The 18,197-nt window shown below is 46.0% G+C and overlaps 32 non-coding genes and 1 pseudogene across 32 annotated transcripts; all 33 read left to right on the forward strand.

Moving 5' to 3' along the window:
• The window catches only part of LOC139444490 (uncharacterized), a 42,727-nt pseudogene that overhangs the window by 14,864 nt on the left and 9,666 nt on the right, over positions 1–18,197 (forward strand).
• LOC139444548 (U1 spliceosomal RNA) lies at positions 244–407 on the forward strand. The gene has a single exon (XR_011651818.1). It is a non-coding gene; the product is annotated as a U1 spliceosomal RNA (small nuclear RNA).
• Positions 808–971, forward strand: LOC139444549 (U1 spliceosomal RNA). Its single transcript, XR_011651819.1, has one exon. It is a non-coding gene; the product is annotated as a U1 spliceosomal RNA (small nuclear RNA).
• LOC139444515 (U1 spliceosomal RNA) lies at positions 1,373–1,536 on the forward strand. Its single transcript, XR_011651788.1, has one exon. It is a non-coding gene; the product is annotated as a U1 spliceosomal RNA (small nuclear RNA).
• LOC139444550 (U1 spliceosomal RNA) lies at positions 1,937–2,100 on the forward strand. Its single transcript, XR_011651820.1, has one exon. It is a non-coding gene; the product is annotated as a U1 spliceosomal RNA (small nuclear RNA).
• Positions 2,502–2,665, forward strand: LOC139444552 (U1 spliceosomal RNA). The gene has a single exon (XR_011651821.1). It is a non-coding gene; the product is annotated as a U1 spliceosomal RNA (small nuclear RNA).
• LOC139444517 (U1 spliceosomal RNA) lies at positions 3,067–3,230 on the forward strand. Its single transcript, XR_011651790.1, has one exon. It is a non-coding gene; the product is annotated as a U1 spliceosomal RNA (small nuclear RNA).
• On the forward strand, positions 3,631–3,794 carry LOC139444553 (U1 spliceosomal RNA). Its single transcript, XR_011651822.1, has one exon. It is a non-coding gene; the product is annotated as a U1 spliceosomal RNA (small nuclear RNA).
• Positions 4,195–4,358, forward strand: LOC139444554 (U1 spliceosomal RNA). Its single transcript, XR_011651823.1, has one exon. It is a non-coding gene; the product is annotated as a U1 spliceosomal RNA (small nuclear RNA).
• On the forward strand, positions 4,760–4,923 carry LOC139444522 (U1 spliceosomal RNA). Its single transcript, XR_011651794.1, has one exon. It is a non-coding gene; the product is annotated as a U1 spliceosomal RNA (small nuclear RNA).
• LOC139444555 (U1 spliceosomal RNA) lies at positions 5,324–5,487 on the forward strand. The gene has a single exon (XR_011651824.1). It is a non-coding gene; the product is annotated as a U1 spliceosomal RNA (small nuclear RNA).
• LOC139444557 (U1 spliceosomal RNA) lies at positions 5,889–6,052 on the forward strand. Its single transcript, XR_011651826.1, has one exon. It is a non-coding gene; the product is annotated as a U1 spliceosomal RNA (small nuclear RNA).
• On the forward strand, positions 6,454–6,617 carry LOC139444558 (U1 spliceosomal RNA). Its single transcript, XR_011651827.1, has one exon. It is a non-coding gene; the product is annotated as a U1 spliceosomal RNA (small nuclear RNA).
• On the forward strand, positions 7,019–7,182 carry LOC139444559 (U1 spliceosomal RNA). Its single transcript, XR_011651828.1, has one exon. It is a non-coding gene; the product is annotated as a U1 spliceosomal RNA (small nuclear RNA).
• LOC139444560 (U1 spliceosomal RNA) lies at positions 7,584–7,747 on the forward strand. The gene has a single exon (XR_011651829.1). It is a non-coding gene; the product is annotated as a U1 spliceosomal RNA (small nuclear RNA).
• Positions 8,149–8,312, forward strand: LOC139444561 (U1 spliceosomal RNA). The gene has a single exon (XR_011651830.1). It is a non-coding gene; the product is annotated as a U1 spliceosomal RNA (small nuclear RNA).
• LOC139444518 (U1 spliceosomal RNA) lies at positions 8,714–8,877 on the forward strand. The gene has a single exon (XR_011651791.1). It is a non-coding gene; the product is annotated as a U1 spliceosomal RNA (small nuclear RNA).
• LOC139444562 (U1 spliceosomal RNA) lies at positions 9,279–9,442 on the forward strand. The gene has a single exon (XR_011651831.1). It is a non-coding gene; the product is annotated as a U1 spliceosomal RNA (small nuclear RNA).
• Positions 9,844–10,007, forward strand: LOC139444563 (U1 spliceosomal RNA). Its single transcript, XR_011651832.1, has one exon. It is a non-coding gene; the product is annotated as a U1 spliceosomal RNA (small nuclear RNA).
• On the forward strand, positions 10,409–10,572 carry LOC139444564 (U1 spliceosomal RNA). Its single transcript, XR_011651833.1, has one exon. It is a non-coding gene; the product is annotated as a U1 spliceosomal RNA (small nuclear RNA).
• Positions 10,974–11,137, forward strand: LOC139444520 (U1 spliceosomal RNA). The gene has a single exon (XR_011651792.1). It is a non-coding gene; the product is annotated as a U1 spliceosomal RNA (small nuclear RNA).
• Positions 11,539–11,702, forward strand: LOC139444565 (U1 spliceosomal RNA). Its single transcript, XR_011651834.1, has one exon. It is a non-coding gene; the product is annotated as a U1 spliceosomal RNA (small nuclear RNA).
• On the forward strand, positions 12,103–12,266 carry LOC139444516 (U1 spliceosomal RNA). The gene has a single exon (XR_011651789.1). It is a non-coding gene; the product is annotated as a U1 spliceosomal RNA (small nuclear RNA).
• Positions 12,668–12,831, forward strand: LOC139444566 (U1 spliceosomal RNA). The gene has a single exon (XR_011651835.1). It is a non-coding gene; the product is annotated as a U1 spliceosomal RNA (small nuclear RNA).
• Positions 13,233–13,396, forward strand: LOC139444569 (U1 spliceosomal RNA). Its single transcript, XR_011651837.1, has one exon. It is a non-coding gene; the product is annotated as a U1 spliceosomal RNA (small nuclear RNA).
• Positions 13,798–13,961, forward strand: LOC139444570 (U1 spliceosomal RNA). Its single transcript, XR_011651838.1, has one exon. It is a non-coding gene; the product is annotated as a U1 spliceosomal RNA (small nuclear RNA).
• On the forward strand, positions 14,363–14,526 carry LOC139444571 (U1 spliceosomal RNA). Its single transcript, XR_011651839.1, has one exon. It is a non-coding gene; the product is annotated as a U1 spliceosomal RNA (small nuclear RNA).
• LOC139444521 (U1 spliceosomal RNA) lies at positions 14,928–15,091 on the forward strand. Its single transcript, XR_011651793.1, has one exon. It is a non-coding gene; the product is annotated as a U1 spliceosomal RNA (small nuclear RNA).
• Positions 15,493–15,656, forward strand: LOC139444572 (U1 spliceosomal RNA). Its single transcript, XR_011651840.1, has one exon. It is a non-coding gene; the product is annotated as a U1 spliceosomal RNA (small nuclear RNA).
• On the forward strand, positions 16,058–16,221 carry LOC139444573 (U1 spliceosomal RNA). Its single transcript, XR_011651841.1, has one exon. It is a non-coding gene; the product is annotated as a U1 spliceosomal RNA (small nuclear RNA).
• LOC139444496 (U1 spliceosomal RNA) lies at positions 16,623–16,786 on the forward strand. The gene has a single exon (XR_011651770.1). It is a non-coding gene; the product is annotated as a U1 spliceosomal RNA (small nuclear RNA).
• On the forward strand, positions 17,188–17,351 carry LOC139444497 (U1 spliceosomal RNA). The gene has a single exon (XR_011651771.1). It is a non-coding gene; the product is annotated as a U1 spliceosomal RNA (small nuclear RNA).
• Positions 17,753–17,916, forward strand: LOC139444498 (U1 spliceosomal RNA). The gene has a single exon (XR_011651772.1). It is a non-coding gene; the product is annotated as a U1 spliceosomal RNA (small nuclear RNA).

Below are 18,197 nucleotides of genomic sequence, written 5' to 3' on the forward strand. Positions count from 1 at the left end.
CCCCTGGGTACCTGGCGTCAGGTGCATGTCTATGCAGCCTAAAATGCAAATAAAGCCATTTCTGTCTGTTTTTTCCTGTCAATAATCTTTGCATAAAGCGAACGGGTGAATGTAGTGCCATGTACAGGGAAGTATATACATGTTTGAACAGAAACGGAATATATGTGAAGTGTTGTTTAAAACACACCTGAGTGAGGTGATGTGCATGTTTGTAGCGATGGTTAGGAAGCTGCAGTTTCAGGCATACTTACCTGGCACAGGCTTTACAGTGATCCGCAAGGCTGTGGGCCCGGGGCGAGACCTTTCCATTGCACATCGGCTTGGTTGACCCCTGCGATCATCCCAAATGTGGACGACTCGGGTGCGCAATTTATAAGTGTGGGGGACTGCGTTCGCGCTCTCCCCTGGAAAAACCAATCAAAAATAGAAATGCCTTTTTTTCATTCTATTTGTCTATCATGACATGTTCAGTTGTTGTGATTGTTGTGTTTGTTTTGCCGAGTAGCTCCCAAGGAGAAAGATAGGACCCGGAAGGAAACTTGGGTGTTGACATGGAAGTTGCCTCCCCTGGGTACCTGGCGTCAGGTGCATGTCTATGCAGCCTAAAATGCAAATAAAGCCATTTCTGTCTGTTTTTTCCTGTCAATAATCTTTGCATAAAGCGAACGGGTGAATGTAGTGCCATGTACAGGGAAGTATATACATGTTTGAACAGAAACGGAATATATGTGAAGTGTTGTTTAAAACACACCTGAGTGAGGTGATGTGCATGTTTGTAGCGATGGTTAGGAAGCTGCAGTTTCAGGCATACTTACCTGGCACAGGCTTTACAGTGATCCGCAAGGCTGTGGGCCCGGGGCGAGACCTTTCCATTGCACATCGGCTTGGTTGACCCCTGCGATCATCCCAAATGTGGACGACTCGGGTGCGCAATTTATAAGTGTGGGGGACTGCGTTCGCGCTCTCCCCTGGAAAAACCAATCAAAAATAGAAATGCCTTTTTTTTCATTCTATTTGTCTATCATGACATGTTCAGTTGTTGTGATTGTTGTGTTTGTTTTGCCGAGTAGCTCCCAAGGAGAAAGATAGGACCCGGAAGGAAACTTGGGTGTTGACATGGAAGTTGCCTCCCCTGGGTACCTGGCGTCAGGTGCATGTCTATGCAGCCTAAAATGCAAATAAAGCCATTTCTGTCTGTTTTTTCCTGTCAATAATCTTTGCATAAAGCGAACGGGTGAATGTAGTGCCATGTACAGGGAAGTATATACATGTTTGAACAGAAACGGAATATATGTGAAGTGTTGTTTAAAACACACCTGAGTGAGGTGATGTGCATGTTTGTAGCGATGGTTAGGAAGCTGCAGTTTCAGGCATACTTACCTGGCACAGGCTTTACAGTGATCCGCAAGGCTGTGGGCCCGGGGGGAGACCTTTCCACTGCACATCGGCTTGGTTGACCCCTGCGATCATCCCAAATGTGGACGACTCGGGTGCGCAATTTATAAGTGTGGGGGACTGCGTTCGCGCTCTCCCCTGGAAAAAACAATCAAAAATAGAAATGCCTTTTTTTCATTCTATTTGTCTATCATGACATGTTCAGTTGTTGTGATTGTTGTGTTTGTTTTGCCGAGTAGCTCCCAAGGAGAAAGATAGGACCCGGAAGGAAACTTGGGTGTTGACATGGAAGTTGCCTCCCCTGGGTACCTGGCGTCAGGTGCATGTCTATGCAGCCTAAAATGCAAATAAAGCCATTTCTGTCTGTTTTTTCCTGTCAATAATCTTTGCATAAAGCGAACGGGTGAATGTAGTGCCATGTACAGGGAAGTATATACATGTTTGAACAGAAACGGAATATATGTGAAGTGTTGTTTAAAACACACCTGAGTGAGGTGATGTGCATGTTTGTAGCGATGGTTAGGAAGCTGCAGTTTCAGGCATACTTACCTGGCACAGGCTTTACAGTGATCCGCAAGGCTGTGGGCCCGGGGCGAGACCTTTCCATTGCACATCGGCTTGGTTGACCCCTGCGATCATCCCAAATGTGGACGACTCGGGTGCGCAATTTATAAGTGTGGGGGACTGCGTTCGCGCTCTCCCCTGGAAAAACCAATCAAAAATAGAAATGCCTTTTTTTTCATTCTATTTGTCTATCATGACATGTTCAGTTGTTGTGATTGTTGTGTTTGTTTTGCCGAGTAGCTCCCAAGGAGAAAGATAGGACCCGGAAGGAAACTTGGGTGTTGACATGGAAGTTGCCTCCCCTGGGTACCTGGCGTCAGGTGCATGTCTATGCAGCCTAAAATGCAAATAAAGCCATTTCTGTCTGTTTTTTCCTGTCAATAATCTTTGCATAAAGCGAACGGGTGAATGTAGTGCCATGTACAGGGAAGTATATACATGTTTGAACAGAAACGGAATATATGTGAAGTGTTGTTTAAAACACACCTGAGTGAGGTGATGTGCATGTTTGTAGCGATGGTTAGGAAGCTGCAGTTTCAGGCATACTTACCTGGCACAGGCTTTACAGTGATCCGCAAGGCTGTGGGCCCGGGGCGAGACCTTTCCATTGCACATCGGCTTGGTTGACCCCTGCGATCATCCCAAATGTGGACGACTCGGGTGCGCAATTTATAAGTGTGGGGGACTGCGTTCGCGCTCTCCCCTGGAAAAACCAATCAAAAATAGAAATGCCTTTTTTTTCATTCTATTTGTCTATCATGACATGTTCAGTTGTTGTGATTGTTGTGTTTGTTTTGCCGAGTAGCTCCCAAGGAGAAAGATAGGACCCGGAAGGAAACTTGGGTGTTGACATGGAAGTTGCCTCCCCTGGGTACCTGGCGTCAGGTGCATGTCTATGCAGCCTAAAATGCAAATAAAGCCATTTCTGTCTGTTTTTTCCTGTCAATAATCTTTGCATAAAGCGAACGGGTGAATGTAGTGCCATGTACAGGGAAGTATATACATGTTTGAACAGAAACGGAATATATGTGAAGTGTTGTTTAAAACACACCTGAGTGAGGTGATGTGCATGTTTGTAGCGATGGTTAGGAAGCTGCAGTTTCAGGCATACTTACCTGGCACAGGCTTTACAGTGATCCGCAAGGCTGTGGGCCCGAGGCGAGACCTTTCCATTGCACATCGGCTTGGTTGACCCCTGCGATCATCCCAAATGTGGACGACTCGGGTGCGCAATTTATAAGTGTGGGGGACTGCGTTCGCGCTCTCCCCTGGAAAAACCAATCAAAAATAGAAATGCCTTTTTTTCATTCTATTTGTCTATCATGACATGTTCAGTTGTTGTGATTGTTGTGTTTGTTTTGCCGAGTAGCTCCCAAGGAGAAAGATAGGACCCGGAAGGAAACTTGGGTGTTGACATGGAAGTTGCCTCCCCTGGGTACCTGGCGTCAGGTGCATGTCTATGCAGCCTAAAATGCAAATAAAGCCATTTCTGTCTGTTTTTTCCTGTCAATAATCTTTGCATAAAGCGAACGGGTGAATGTAGTGCCATGTACAGGGAAGTATATACATGTTTGAACAGAAACGGAATATATGTGAAGTGTTGTTTAAAACACACCTGAGTGAGGTGATGTGCATGTTTGTAGCGATGGTTAGGAAGCTGCAGTTTCAGGCATACTTACCTGGCACAGGCTTTACAGTGATCCGCAAGGCTGTGGGCCCGGGGCGAGACCTTTCCATTGCACATCGGCTTGGTTGACCCCTGCGATCATCCCAAATGTGGACGACTCGGGTGCGCAATTTATAAGTGTGGGGGACTGCGTTCGCGCTCTCCCCTGGAAAAACCAATCAAAAATAGAAATGCCTTTTTTTCATTCTATTTGTCTATCATGACATGTTCAGTTGTTGTGATTGTTGTGTTTGTTTTGCCGAGTAGCTCCCAAGGAGAAAGATAGGACCCGGAAGGAAACTTGGGTGTTGACATGGAAGTTGCCTCCCCTGGGTACCTGGCGTCAGGTGCATGTCTATGCAGCCTAAAATGCAAATAAAGCCATTTCTGTCTGTTTTTTCCTGTCAATAATCTTTGCATAAAGCGAACGGGTGAATGTAGTGCCATGTACAGGGAAGTATATACATGTTTGAACAGAAACGGAATATATGTGAAGTGTTGTTTAAAACACACCTGAGTGAGGTGATGTGCATGTTTGTAGCGATGGTTAGGAAGCTGCAGTTTCAGGCATACTTACCTGGCACAGGCTTTACAGTGATCCGCAAGGCTGTGGGCCCGGGGCGAGACCTTTCCATTGCACATCGGCTTGGTTGACCCCTGCGATCATCCCAAATGTGGACGACTCGGGTGCGCAATTTATAAGTGTGGGGGACTGCGTTCGCGCTCTCCCCTGGAAAAACCAATCAAAAATAGAAATGCCTTTTTTTTCATTCTATTTGTCTATCATGACATGTTCAGTTGTTGTGATTGTTGTGTTTGTTTTGCCGAGTAGCTCCCAAGGAGAAAGATAGGACCCGGAAGGAAACTTGGGTGTTGACATGGAAGTTGCCTCCCCTGGGTACCTGGCGTCAGGTGCATGTCTATGCAGCCTAAAATGCAAATAAAGCCATTTCTGTCTGTTTTTTCCTGTCAATAATCTTTGCATAAAGCGAACGGGTGAATGTAGTGCCATGTACAGGGAAGTATATACATGTTTGAACAGAAACGGAATATATGTGAAGTGTTGTTTAAAACACACCTGAGTGAGGTGATGTGCATGTTTGTAGCGATGGTTAGGAAGCTGCAGTTTCAGGCATACTTACCTGGCACAGGCTTTACAGTGATCCGCAAGGCTGTGGGCCCGGGGCGAGACCTTTCCATTGCACATCGGCTTGGTTGACCCCTGCTATCATCCCAAATGTGGACGACTCGGGTGCGCAATTTATAAGTGTGGGGGACTGCGTTCGCGCTCTCCCCTGGAAAAACCAATCAAAAATAGAAATGCCTTTTTTTCATTCTATTTGTCTATCATGACATGTTCAGTTGTTGTGATTGTTGTGTTTGTTTTGCCGAGTAGCTCCCAAGGAGAAAGATAGGACCCGGAAGGAAACTTGGGTGTTGACATGGAAGTTGCCTCCCCTGGGTACCTGGCGTCAGGTGCATGTCTATGCAGCCTAAAATGCAAATAAAGCCATTTCTGTCTGTTTTTTCCTGTCAATAATCTTTGCATAAAGCGAACGGGTGAATGTAGTGCCATGTACAGGGAAGTATATACATGTTTGAACAGAAACGGAATATATGTGAAGTGTTGTTTAAAACACACCTGAGTGAGGTGATGTGCATGTTTGTAGCGATGGTTAGGAAGCTGCAGTTTCAGGCATACTTACCTGGCACAGGCTTTACAGTGATCCGCAAGGCTGTGGGCCCGGGGCGAGACCTTTCCATTGCACATCGGCTTGGTTGACCCCTGCGATCATCCCAAATGTGGACGACTCGGGTGCGCAATTTATAAGTGTGGGGGACTGCGTTCGCGCTCTCCCCTGGAAAAACCAATCAAAAATAGAAATGCCTTTTTTTTCATTCTATTTGTCTATCATGACATGTTCAGTTGTTGTGATTGTTGTGTTTGTTTTGCCGAGTAGCTCCCAAGGAGAAAGATAGGACCCGGAAGGAAACTTGGGTGTTGACATGGAAGTTGCCTCCCCTGGGTACCTGGCGTCAGGTGCATGTCTATGCAGCCTAAAATGCAAATAAAGCCATTTCTGTCTGTTTTTTCCTGTCAATAATCTTTGCATAAAGCGAACGGGTGAATGTAGTGCCATGTACAGGGAAGTATATACATGTTTGAACAGAAACGGAATATATGTGAAGTGTTGTTTAAAACACACCTGAGTGAGGTGATGTGCATGTTTGTAGCGATGGTTAGGAAGCTGCAGTTTCAGGCATACTTACCTGGCACAGGCTTTACAGTGATCCGCAAGGCTGTGGGCCCGGGGCGAGACCTTTCCATTGCACATCGGCTTGGTTGACCCCTGCGATCATCCCAAATGTGGACGACTCGGGTGCGCAATTTATAAGTGTGGGGGACTGCGTTCGCGCTCTCCCCTGGAAAAACCAATCAAAAATAGAAATGCCTTTTTTTTCATTCTATTTGTCTATCATGACATGTTCAGTTGTTGTGATTGTTGTGTTTGTTTTGCCGAGTAGCTCCCAAGGAGAAAGATAGGACCCGGAAGGAAACTTGGGTGTTGACATGGAAGTTGCCTCCCCTGGGTACCTGGCGTCAGGTGCATGTCTATGCAGCCTAAAATGCAAATAAAGCCATTTCTGTCTGTTTTTTCCTGTCAATAATCTTTGCATAAAGCGAACGGGTGAATGTAGTGCCATGTACAGGGAAGTATATACATGTTTGAACAGAAACGGAATATATGTGAAGTGTTGTTTAAAACACACCTGAGTGAGGTGATGTGCATGTTTGTAGCGATGGTTAGGAAGCTGCAGTTTCAGGCATACTTACCTGGCACAGGCTTTACAGTGATCCGCAAGGCTGTGGGCCCGGGGCGAGACCTTTCCATTGCACATCGGCTTGGTTGACCCCTGCGATCATCCCAAATGTGGACGACTCGGGTGCGCAATTTATAAGTGTGGGGGACTGCGTTCGCGCTCTCCCCTGGAAAAACCAATCAAAAATAGAAATGCCTTTTTTTTCATTCTATTTGTCTATCATGACATGTTCAGTTGTTGTGATTGTTGTGTTTGTTTTGCCGAGTAGCTCCCAAGGAGAAAGATAGGACCCGGAAGGAAACTTGGGTGTTGACATGGAAGTTGCCTCCCCTGGGTACCTGGCGTCAGGTGCATGTCTATGCAGCCTAAAATGCAAATAAAGCCATTTCTGTCTGTTTTTTCCTGTCAATAATCTTTGCATAAAGCGAACGGGTGAATGTAGTGCCATGTACAGGGAAGTATATACATGTTTGAACAGAAACGGAATATATGTGAAGTGTTGTTTAAAACACACCTGAGTGAGGTGATGTGCATGTTTGTAGCGATGGTTAGGAAGCTGCAGTTTCAGGCATACTTACCTGGCACAGGCTTTACAGTGATCCGCAAGGCTGTGGGCCCGGGGCGAGACCTTTCCATTGCACATCGGCTTGGTTGACCCCTGCGATCATCCCAAATGTGGACGACTCGGGTGCGCAATTTATAAGTGTGGGGGACTGCGTTCGCGCTCTCCCCTGGAAAAACCAATCAAAAATAGAAATGCCTTTTTTTTCATTCTATTTGTCTATCATGACATGTTCAGTTGTTGTGATTGTTGTGTTTGTTTTGCCGAGTAGCTCCCAAGGAGAAAGATAGGACCCGGAAGGAAACTTGGGTGTTGACATGGAAGTTGCCTCCCCTGGGTACCTGGCGTCAGGTGCATGTCTATGCAGCCTAAAATGCAAATAAAGCCATTTCTGTCTGTTTTTTCCTGTCAATAATCTTTGCATAAAGCGAACGGGTGAATGTAGTGCCATGTACAGGGAAGTATATACATGTTTGAACAGAAACGGAATATATGTGAAGTGTTGTTTAAAACACACCTGAGTGAGGTGATGTGCATGTTTGTAGCGATGGTTAGGAAGCTGCAGTTTCAGGCATACTTACCTGGCACAGGCTTTACAGTGATCCGCAAGGCTGTGGGCCCGGGGCGAGACCTTTCCATTGCACATCGGCTTGGTTGACCCCTGCGATCATCCCAAATGTGGACGACTCGGGTGCGCAATTTATAAGTGTGGGGGACTGCGTTCGCGCTCTCCCCTGGAAAAACCAATCAAAAATAGAAATGCCTTTTTTTTCATTCTATTTGTCTATCATGACATGTTCAGTTGTTGTGATTGTTGTGTTTGTTTTGCCGAGTAGCTCCCAAGGAGAAAGATAGGACCCGGAAGGAAACTTGGGTGTTGACATGGAAGTTGCCTCCCCTGGGTACCTGGCGTCAGGTGCATGTCTATGCAGCCTAAAATGCAAATAAAGCCATTTCTGTCTGTTTTTTCCTGTCAATAATCTTTGCATAAAGCGAACGGGTGAATGTAGTGCCATGTACAGGGAAGTATATACATGTTTGAACAGAAACGGAATATATGTGAAGTGTTGTTTAAAACACACCTGAGTGAGGTGATGTGCATGTTTGTAGCGATGGTTAGGAAGCTGCAGTTTCAGGCATACTTACCTGGCACAGGCTTTACAGTGATCCGCAAGGCTGTGGGCCCGGGGCGAGACCTTTCCATTGCACATCGGCTTGGTTGACCCCTGCGATCATCCCAAATGTGGACGACTCGGGTGCGCAATTTATAAGTGTGGGGGACTGCGTTCGCGCTCTCCCCTGGAAAAACCAATCAAAAATAGAAATGCCTTTTTTTTCATTCTATTTGTCTATCATGACATGTTCAGTTGTTGTGATTGTTGTGTTTGTTTTGCCGAGTAGCTCCCAAGGAGAAAGATAGGACCCGGAAGGAAACTTGGGTGTTGACATGGAAGTTGCCTCCCCTGGGTACCTGGCGTCAGGTGCATGTCTATGCAGCCTAAAATGCAAATAAAGCCATTTCTGTCTGTTTTTTCCTGTCAATAATCTTTGCATAAAGCGAACGGGTGAATGTAGTGCCATGTACAGGGAAGTATATACATGTTTGAACAGAAACGGAATATATGTGAAGTGTTGTTTAAAACACACCTGAGTGAGGTGATGTGCATGTTTGTAGCGATGGTTAGGAAGCTGCAGTTTCAGGCATACTTACCTGGCACAGGCTTTACAGTGATCCGCAAGGCTGTGGGCCCGAGGCGAGACCTTTCCATTGCACATCGGCTTGGTTGACCCCTGCGATCATCCCAAATGTGGACGACTCGGGTGCGCAATTTATAAGTGTGGGGGACTGCGTTCGCGCTCTCCCCTGGAAAAACCAATCAAAAATAGAAATGCCTTTTTTTTCATTCTATTTGTCTATCATGACATGTTCAGTTGTTGTGATTGTTGTGTTTGTTTTGCCGAGTAGCTCCCAAGGAGAAAGATAGGACCCGGAAGGAAACTTGGGTGTTGACATGGAAGTTGCCTCCCCTGGGTACCTGGCGTCAGGTGCATGTCTATGCAGCCTAAAATGCAAATAAAGCCATTTCTGTCTGTTTTTTCCTGTCAATAATCTTTGCATAAAGCGAACGGGTGAATGTAGTGCCATGTACAGGGAAGTATATACATGTTTGAACAGAAACGGAATATATGTGAAGTGTTGTTTAAAACACACCTGAGTGAGGTGATGTGCATGTTTGTAGCGATGGTTAGGAAGCTGCAGTTTCAGGCATACTTACCTGGCACAGGCTTTACAGTGATCCGCAAGGCTGTGGGCCCGGGGCGAGACCTTTCCATTGCACATCGGCTTGGTTGACCCCTGCGATCATCCCAAATGTGGACGACTCGGGTGCGCAATTTATAAGTGTGGGGGACTGCGTTCGCGCTCTCCCCTGGAAAAACCAATCAAAAATAGAAATGCCTTTTTTTTCATTCTATTTGTCTATCATGACATGTTCAGTTGTTGTGATTGTTGTGTTTGTTTTGCCGAGTAGCTCCCAAGGAGAAAGATAGGACCCGGAAGGAAACTTGGGTGTTGACATGGAAGTTGCCTCCCCTGGGTACCTGGCGTCAGGTGCATGTCTATGCAGCCTAAAATGCAAATAAAGCCATTTCTGTCTGTTTTTTCCTGTCAATAATCTTTGCATAAAGCGAACGGGTGAATGTAGTGCCATGTACAGGGAAGTATATACATGTTTGAACAGAAACGGAATATATGTGAAGTGTTGTTTAAAACACACCTGAGTGAGGTGATGTGCATGTTTGTAGCGATGGTTAGGAAGCTGCAGTTTCAGGCATACTTACCTGGCACAGGCTTTACAGTGATCCGCAAGGCTGTGGGCCCGGGGCGAGACCTTTCCATTGCACATCGGCTTGGTTGACCCCTGCGATCATCCCAAATGTGGACGACTCGGGTGCGCAATTTATAAGTGTGGGGGACTGCGTTCGCGCTCTCCCCTGGAAAAACCAATCAAAAATAGAAATGCCTTTTTTTTCATTCTATTTGTCTATCATGACATGTTCAGTTGTTGTGATTGTTGTGTTTGTTTTGCCGAGTAGCTCCCAAGGAGAAAGATAGGACCCGGAAGGAAACTTGGGTGTTGACATGGAAGTTGCCTCCCCTGGGTACCTGGCGTCAGGTGCATGTCTATGCAGCCTAAAATGCAAATAAAGCCATTTCTGTCTGTTTTTTCCTGTCAATAATCTTTGCATAAAGCGAACGGGTGAATGTAGTGCCATGTACAGGGAAGTATATACATGTTTGAACAGAAACGGAATATATGTGAAGTGTTGTTTAAAACACACCTGAGTGAGGTGATGTGCATGTTTGTAGCGATGGTTAGGAAGCTGCAGTTTCAGGCATACTTACCTGGCACAGGCTTTACAGTGATCCGCAAGGCTGTGGGCCCGGGGCGAGACCTTTCCATTGCACATCGGCTTGGTTGACCCCTGCGATCATCCCAAATGTGGACGACTCGGGTGCGCAATTTATAAGTGTGGGGGACTGCGTTCGCGCTCTCCCCTGGAAAAACCAATCAAAAATAGAAATGCCTTTTTTTTCATTCTATTTGTCTATCATGACATGTTCAGTTGTTGTGATTGTTGTGTTTGTTTTGCCGAGTAGCTCCCAAGGAGAAAGATAGGACCCGGAAGGAAACTTGGGTGTTGACATGGAAGTTGCCTCCCCTGGGTACCTGGCGTCAGGTGCATGTCTATGCAGCCTAAAATGCAAATAAAGCCATTTCTGTCTGTTTTTTCCTGTCAATAATCTTTGCATAAAGCGAACGGGTGAATGTAGTGCCATGTACAGGGAAGTATATACATGTTTGAACAGAAACGGAATATATGTGAAGTGTTGTTTAAAACACACCTGAGTGAGGTGATGTGCATGTTTGTAGCGATGGTTAGGAAGCTGCAGTTTCAGGCATACTTACCTGGCACAGGCTTTACAGTGATCCGCAAGGCTGTGGGCCCGAGGCGAGACCTTTCCATTGCACATCGGCTTGGTTGACCCCTGCGATCATCCCAAATGTGGACGACTCGGGTGCGCAATTTATAAGTGTGGGGGACTGCGTTCGCGCTCTCCCCTGGAAAAACCAATCAAAAATAGAAATGCCTTTTTTTTCATTCTATTTGTCTATCATGACATGTTCAGTTGTTGTGATTGTTGTGTTTGTTTTGCCGAGTAGCTCCCAAGGAGAAAGATAGGACCCGGAAGGAAACTTGGGTGTTGACATGGAAGTTGCCTCCCCTGGGTACCTGGCGTCAGGTGCATGTCTATGCAGCCTAAAATGCAAATAAAGCCATTTCTGTCTGTTTTTTCCTGTCAATAATCTTTGCATAAAGCGAACGGGTGAATGTAGTGCCATGTACAGGGAAGTATATACATGTTTGAACAGAAACGGAATATATGTGAAGTGTTGTTTAAAACACACCTGAGTGAGGTGATGTGCATGTTTGTAGCGATGGTTAGGAAGCTGCAGTTTCAGGCATACTTACCTGGCACAGGCTTTACAGTGATCCGCAAGGCTGTGGGCCCGGGGCGAGACCTTTCCATTGCACATCGGCTTGGTTGACCCCTGCGATCATCCCAAATGTGGACGACTCGGGTGCGCAATTTATAAGTGTGGGGGACTGCGTTCGCGCTCTCCCCTGGAAAAACCAATCAAAAATAGAAATGCCTTTTTTTCATTCTATTTGTCTATCATGACATGTTCAGTTGTTGTGATTGTTGTGTTTGTTTTGCCGAGTAGCTCCCAAGGAGAAAGATAGGACCCGGAAGGAAACTTGGGTGTTGACATGGAAGTTGCCTCCCCTGGGTACCTGGCGTCAGGTGCATGTCTATGCAGCCTAAAATGCAAATAAAGCCATTTCTGTCTGTTTTTTCCTGTCAATAATCTTTGCATAAAGCGAACGGGTGAATGTAGTGCCATGTACAGGGAAGTATATACATGTTTGAACAGAAACGGAATATATGTGAAGTGTTGTTTAAAACACACCTGAGTGAGGTGATGTGCATGTTTGTAGCGATGGTTAGGAAGCTGCAGTTTCAGGCATACTTACCTGGCACAGGCTTTACAGTGATCCGCAAGGCCGTGGGCCCGGGGCGAGACCTTTCCATTGCACATCGGCTTGGTTGACCCCTGCGATCATCCCAAATGTGGACGACTCGGGTGCGCAATTTATAAGTGTGGGGGACTGCGTTCGCGCTCTCCCCTGGAAAAACCAATCAAAAATAGAAATGCCTTTTTTTTCATTCTATTTGTCTATCATGACATGTTCAGTTGTTGTGATTGTTGTGTTTGTTTTGCCGAGTAGCTCCCAAGGAGAAAGATAGGACCCGGAAGGAAACTTGGGTGTTGACATGGAAGTTGCCTCCCCTGGGTACCTGGCGTCAGGTGCATGTCTATGCAGCCTAAAATGCAAATAAAGCCATTTCTGTCTGTTTTTCCCTGTCAATAATCTTTGCATAAAGCGAACGGGTGAATGTAGTGCCATGTACAGGGAAGTATATACATGTTTGAACAGAAACGGAATATATGTGAAGTGTTGTTTAAAACACACCTGAGTGAGGTGATGTGCATGTTTGTAGCGATGGTTAGGAAGCTGCAGTTTCAGGCATACTTACCTGGCACAGGCTTTACAGTGATCCGCAAGGCTGTGGGCCCGGGGCGAGACCTTTCCATTGCACATCGGCTTGGTTGACCCCTGCGATCATCCCAAATGTGGACGACTCGGGTGCGCAATTTATAAGTGTGGGGGACTGCGTTCGCGCTCTCCCCTGGAAAAACCAATCAAAAATAGAAATGCCTTTTTTTTCATTCTATTTGTCTATCATGACATGTTCAGTTGTTGTGATTGTTGTGTTTGTTTTGCCGAGTAGCTCCCAAGGAGAAAGATAGGACCCGGAAGGAAACTTGGGTGTTGACATGGAAGTTGCCTCCCCTGGGTACCTGGCGTCAGGTGCATGTCTATGCAGCCTAAAATGCAAATAAAGCCATTTCTGTCTGTTTTTTCCTGTCAATAATCTTTGCATAAAGCGAACGGGTGAATGTAGTGCCATGTACAGGGAAGTATATACATGTTTGAACAGAAACGGAATATATGTGAAGTGTTGTTTAAAACACACCTGAGTGAGGTGATGTGCATGTTTGTAGCGATGGTTAGGAAGCTGCAGTTTCAGGCATACTTACCTGGCACAGGCTTTACAGTGATCCGCAAGGCTGTGGGCCCGGGGCGAGACCTTTCCATTGCACATCGGCTTGGTTGACCCCTGCGATCATCCCAAATGTGGACGACTCGGGTGCGCAATTTATAAGTGTGGGGGACTGCGTTCGCGCTCTCCCCTGGAAAAACCAATCAAAAATAGAAATGCCTTTTTTTTCATTCTATTTGTCTATCATGACATGTTCAGTTGTTGTGATTGTTGTGTTTGTTTTGCCGAGTAGCTCCCAAGGAGAAAGATAGGACCCGGAAGGAAACTTGGGTGTTGACATGGAAGTTGCCTCCCCTGGGTACCTGGCGTCAGGTGCATGTCTATGCAGCCTAAAATGCAAATAAAGCCATTTCTGTCTGTTTTTTCCTGTCAATAATCTTTGCATAAAGCGAACGGGTGAATGTAGTGCCATGTACAGGGAAGTATATACATGTTTGAACAGAAACGGAATATATGTGAAGTGTTGTTTAAAACACACCTGAGTGAGGTGATGTGCATGTTTGTAGCGATGGTTAGGAAGCTGCAGTTTCAGGCATACTTACCTGGCACAGGCTTTACAGTGATCCGCAAGGCTGTGGGCCCGGGGCGAGACCTTTCCATTGCACATCGGCTTGGTTGACCCCTGCGATCATCCCAAATGTGGACGACTCGGGTGCGCAATTTATAAGTGTGGGGGACTGCGTTCGCGCTCTCCCCTGGAAAAACCAATCAAAAATAGAAATGCCTTTTTTTTCATTCTATTTGTCTATCATGACATGTTCAGTTGTTGTGATTGTTGTGTTTGTTTTGCCGAGTAGCTCCCAAGGAGAAAGATAGGACCCGGAAGGAAACTTGGGTGTTGACATGGAAGTTGCCTCCCCTGGGTACCTGGCGTCAGGTGCATGTCTATGCAGCCTAAAATGCAAATAAAGCCATTTCTGTCTGTTTTTTCCTGTCAATAATCTTTGCATAAAGCGAACGGGTGAATGTAGTGCCATGTACAGGGAAGTATATACATGTTTGAACAGAAACGGAATATATGTGAAGTGTTGTTTAAAACACACCTGAGTGAGGTGATGTGCATGTTTGTAGCGATGGTTAGGAAGCTGCAGTTTCAGGCATACTTACCTGGCACAGGCTTTACAGTGATCCGCAAGGCTGTGGGCCCGGGGCGAGACCTTTCCATTGCACATCGGCTTGGTTGACCCCTGCGATCATCCCAAATGTGGACGACTCGGGTGCGCAATTTATAAGTGTGGGGGACTGCGTTCGCGCTCTCCCCTGGAAAAACCAATCAAAAATAGAAATGCCTTTTTTTTCATTCTATTTGTCTATCATGACATGTTCAGTTGTTGTGATTGTTGTGTTTGTTTTGCCGAGTAGCTCCCAAGGAGAAAGATAGGACCCGGAAGGAAACTTGGGTGTTGACATGGAAGTTGCCTCCCCTGGGTACCTGGCGTCAGGTGCATGTCTATGCAGCCTAAAATGCAAATAAAGCCATTTCTGTCTGTTTTTTCCTGTCAATAATCTTTGCATAAAGCGAACGGGTGAATGTAGTGCCATGTACAGGGAAGTATATACATGTTTGAACAGAAACGGAATATATGTGAAGTGTTGTTTAAAACACACCTGAGTGAGGTGATGTGCATGTTTGTAGCGATGGTTAGGAAGCTGCAGTTTCAGGCATACTTACCTGGCACAGGCTTTACAGTGATCCGCAAGGCTGTGGGCCCGAGGCGAGACCTTTCCATTGCACATCGGCTTGGTTGACCCCTGCGATCATCCCAAATGTGGACGACTCGGGTGCGCAATTTATAAGTGTGGGGGACTGCGTTCGCGCTCTCCCCTGGAAAAACCAATCAAAAATAGAAATGCCTTTTTTTTCATTCTATTTGTCTATCATGACATGTTCAGTTGTTGTGATTGTTGTGTTTGTTTTGCCGAGTAGCTCCCAAGGAGAAAGATAGGACCCGGAAGGAAACTTGGGTGTTGACATGGAAGTTGCCTCCCCTGGGTACCTGGCGTCAGGTGCATGTCTATGCAGCCTAAAATGCAAATAAAGCCATTTCTGTCTGTTTTTTCCTGTCAATAATCTTTGCATAAAGCGAACGGGTGAATGTAGTGCCATGTACAGGGAAGTATATACATGTTTGAACAGAAACGGAATATATGTGAAGTGTTGTTTAAAACACACCTGAGTGAGGTGATGTGCATGTTTGTAGCGATGGTTAGGAAGCTGCAGTTTCAGGCATACTTACCTGGCACAGGCTTTACAGTGATCCGCAAGGCTGTGGGCCCGGGGCGAGACCTTTCCATTGCACATCGGCTTGGTTGACCCCTGCGATCATCCCAAATGTGGACGACTCGGGTGCGCAATTTATAAGTGTGGGGGACTGCGTTCGCGCTCTCCCCTGGAAAAACCAATCAAAAATAGAAATGCCTTTTTTTTCATTCTATTTGTCTATCATGACATGTTCAGTTGTTGTGATTGTTGTGTTTGTTTTGCCGAGTAGCTCCCAAGGAGAAAGATAGGACCCGGAAGGAAACTTGGGTGTTGACATGGAAGTTGCCTCCCCTGGGTACCTGGCGTCAGGTGCATGTCTATGCAGCCTAAAATGCAAATAAAGCCATTTCTGTCTGTTTTTCCCTGTCAATAATCTTTGCATAAAGCGAACGGGTGAATGTAGTGCCATGTACAGGGAAGTATATACATGTTTGAACAGAAACGGAATATATGTGAAGTGTTGTTTAAAACACACCTGAGTGAGGTGATGTGCATGTTTGTAGCGATGGTTAGGAAGCTGCAGTTTCAGGCATACTTACCTGGCACAGGCTTTACAGTGATCCGCAAGGCTGTGGGCCCGGGGCGAGACCTTTCCATTGCACATCGGCTTGGTTGACCCCTGCGATCATCCCAAATGTGGACGACTCGGGTGCGCAATTTATAAGTGTGGGGGACTGCGTTCGCGCTCTCCCCTGGAAAAACCAATCAAAAATAGAAATGCCTTTTTTTTCATTCTATTTGTCTATCATGACATGTTCAGTTGTTGTGATTGTTGTGTTTGTTTTGCCGAGTAGCTCCCAAGGAGAAAGATAGGACCCGGAAGGAAACTTGGGTGTTGACATGGAAGTTGCCTCCCCTGGGTACCTGGCGTCAGGTGCATGTCTATGCAGCCTAAAATGCAAATAAAGCCATTTCTGTCTGTTTTTTCCTGTCAATAATCTTTGCATAAAGCGAACGGGTGAATGTAGTGCCATGTACAGGGAAGTATATACATGTTTGAACAGAAACGGAATATATGTGAAGTGTTGTTTAAAACACACCTGAGTGAGGTGATGTGCATGTTTGTAGCGATGGTTAGGAAGCTGCAGTTTCAGGCATACTTACCTGGCACAGGCTTTACAGTGATCCGCAAGGCTGTGGGCCCGGGGCGAGACCTTTCCATTGCACATCGGCTTGGTTGACCCCTGCGATCATCCCAAATGTGGACGACTCGGGTGCGCAATTTATAAGTGTGGGGGACTGCGTTCGCGCTCTCCCCTGGAAAAACCAATCAAAAATAGAAATGCCTTTTTTTTCATTCTATTTGTCTATCATGACATGTTCAGTTGTTGTGATTGTTGTGTTTGTTTTGCCGAGTAGCTCCCAAGGAGAAAGATAGGACCCGGAAGGAAACTTGGGTGTTGACATGGAAGTTGCCTCCCCTGGGTACCTGGCGTCAGGTGCATGTCTATGCAGCCTAAAATGCAAATAAAGCCATTTCTGTCTGTTTTTTCCTGTCAATAATCTTTGCATAAAGCGAACGGGTGAATGTAGTGCCATGTACAGGGAAGTATATACATGTTTGAACAGAAACGGAATATATGTGAAGTGTTGTTTAAAACACACCTGAGTGAGGTGATGTGCATGTTTGTAGCGATGGTTAGGAAGCTGCAGTTTCAGGCATACTTACCTGGCACAGGCTTTACAGTGATCCGCAAGGCTGTGGGCCCGGGGCGAGACCTTTCCATTGCACATCGGCTTGGTTGACCCCTGCGATCATCCCAAATGTGGACGACTCGGGTGCGCAATTTATAAGTGTGGGGGACTGCGTTCGCGCTCTCCCCTGGAAAAACCAATCAAAAATAGAAATGCCTTTTTTTTTATTCTATTTGTCTATCATGACATGTTCAGTTGTTGTGATTGTTGTGTTTGTTTTGCCGAGTAGCTCCCAAGGAGAAAGATAGGACCCGGAAGGAAACTTGGGTGTTGACATGGAAGTTGCCTCCCCTGGGTACCTGGCGTCAGGTGCATGTCTATGCAGCCTAAAATGCAAATAAAGCCATTTCTGTCTGTTTTTTCCTGTCAATAATCTTTGCATAAAGCGAACGGGTGAATGTAGTGCCATGTACAGGGAAGTATATACATGTTTGAACAGAAACGGAATATATGTGAAGTGTTGTTTAAAACACACCTGAGTGAGGTGATGTGCATGTTTGTAGCGATGGTTAGGAAGCTGCAGTTTCAGGCATACTTACCTGGCACAGGCTTTACAGTGATCCGCAAGGCTGTGGGCCCGGGGCGAGACCTTTCCATTGCACATCGGCTTGGTTGACCCCTGCGATCATCCCAAATGTGGACGACTCGGGTGCGCAATTTATAAGTGTGGGGGACTGCGTTCGCGCTCTCCCCTGGAAAAACCAATCAAAAATAGAAATGCCTTTTTTTCATTCTATTTGTCTATCATGACATGTTCAGTTGTTGTGATTGTTGTGTTTGTTTTGCCGAGTAGCTCCCAAGGAGAAAGATAGGACCCGGAAGGAAACTTGGGTGTTGACATGGAAGTTGCCTCCCCTGGGTACCTGGCGTCAGGTGCATGTCTATGCAGCCTAAAATGCAAATAAAGCCATTTCTGTCTGTTTTTTCCTGTCAATAATCTTTGCATAAAGCGAACGGGTGAATGTAGTGCCATGTA

The sequence above is a fragment of the Haliotis cracherodii genome, unplaced genomic scaffold (assembly GCF_022045235.1).
Source record: "Haliotis cracherodii isolate W230 unplaced genomic scaffold, xgHalCrac1.p SCAF_55, whole genome shotgun sequence".
In the NCBI taxonomy this organism is placed as follows: Eukaryota; Metazoa; Mollusca; class Gastropoda; order Lepetellida; family Haliotidae; genus Haliotis; species Haliotis cracherodii.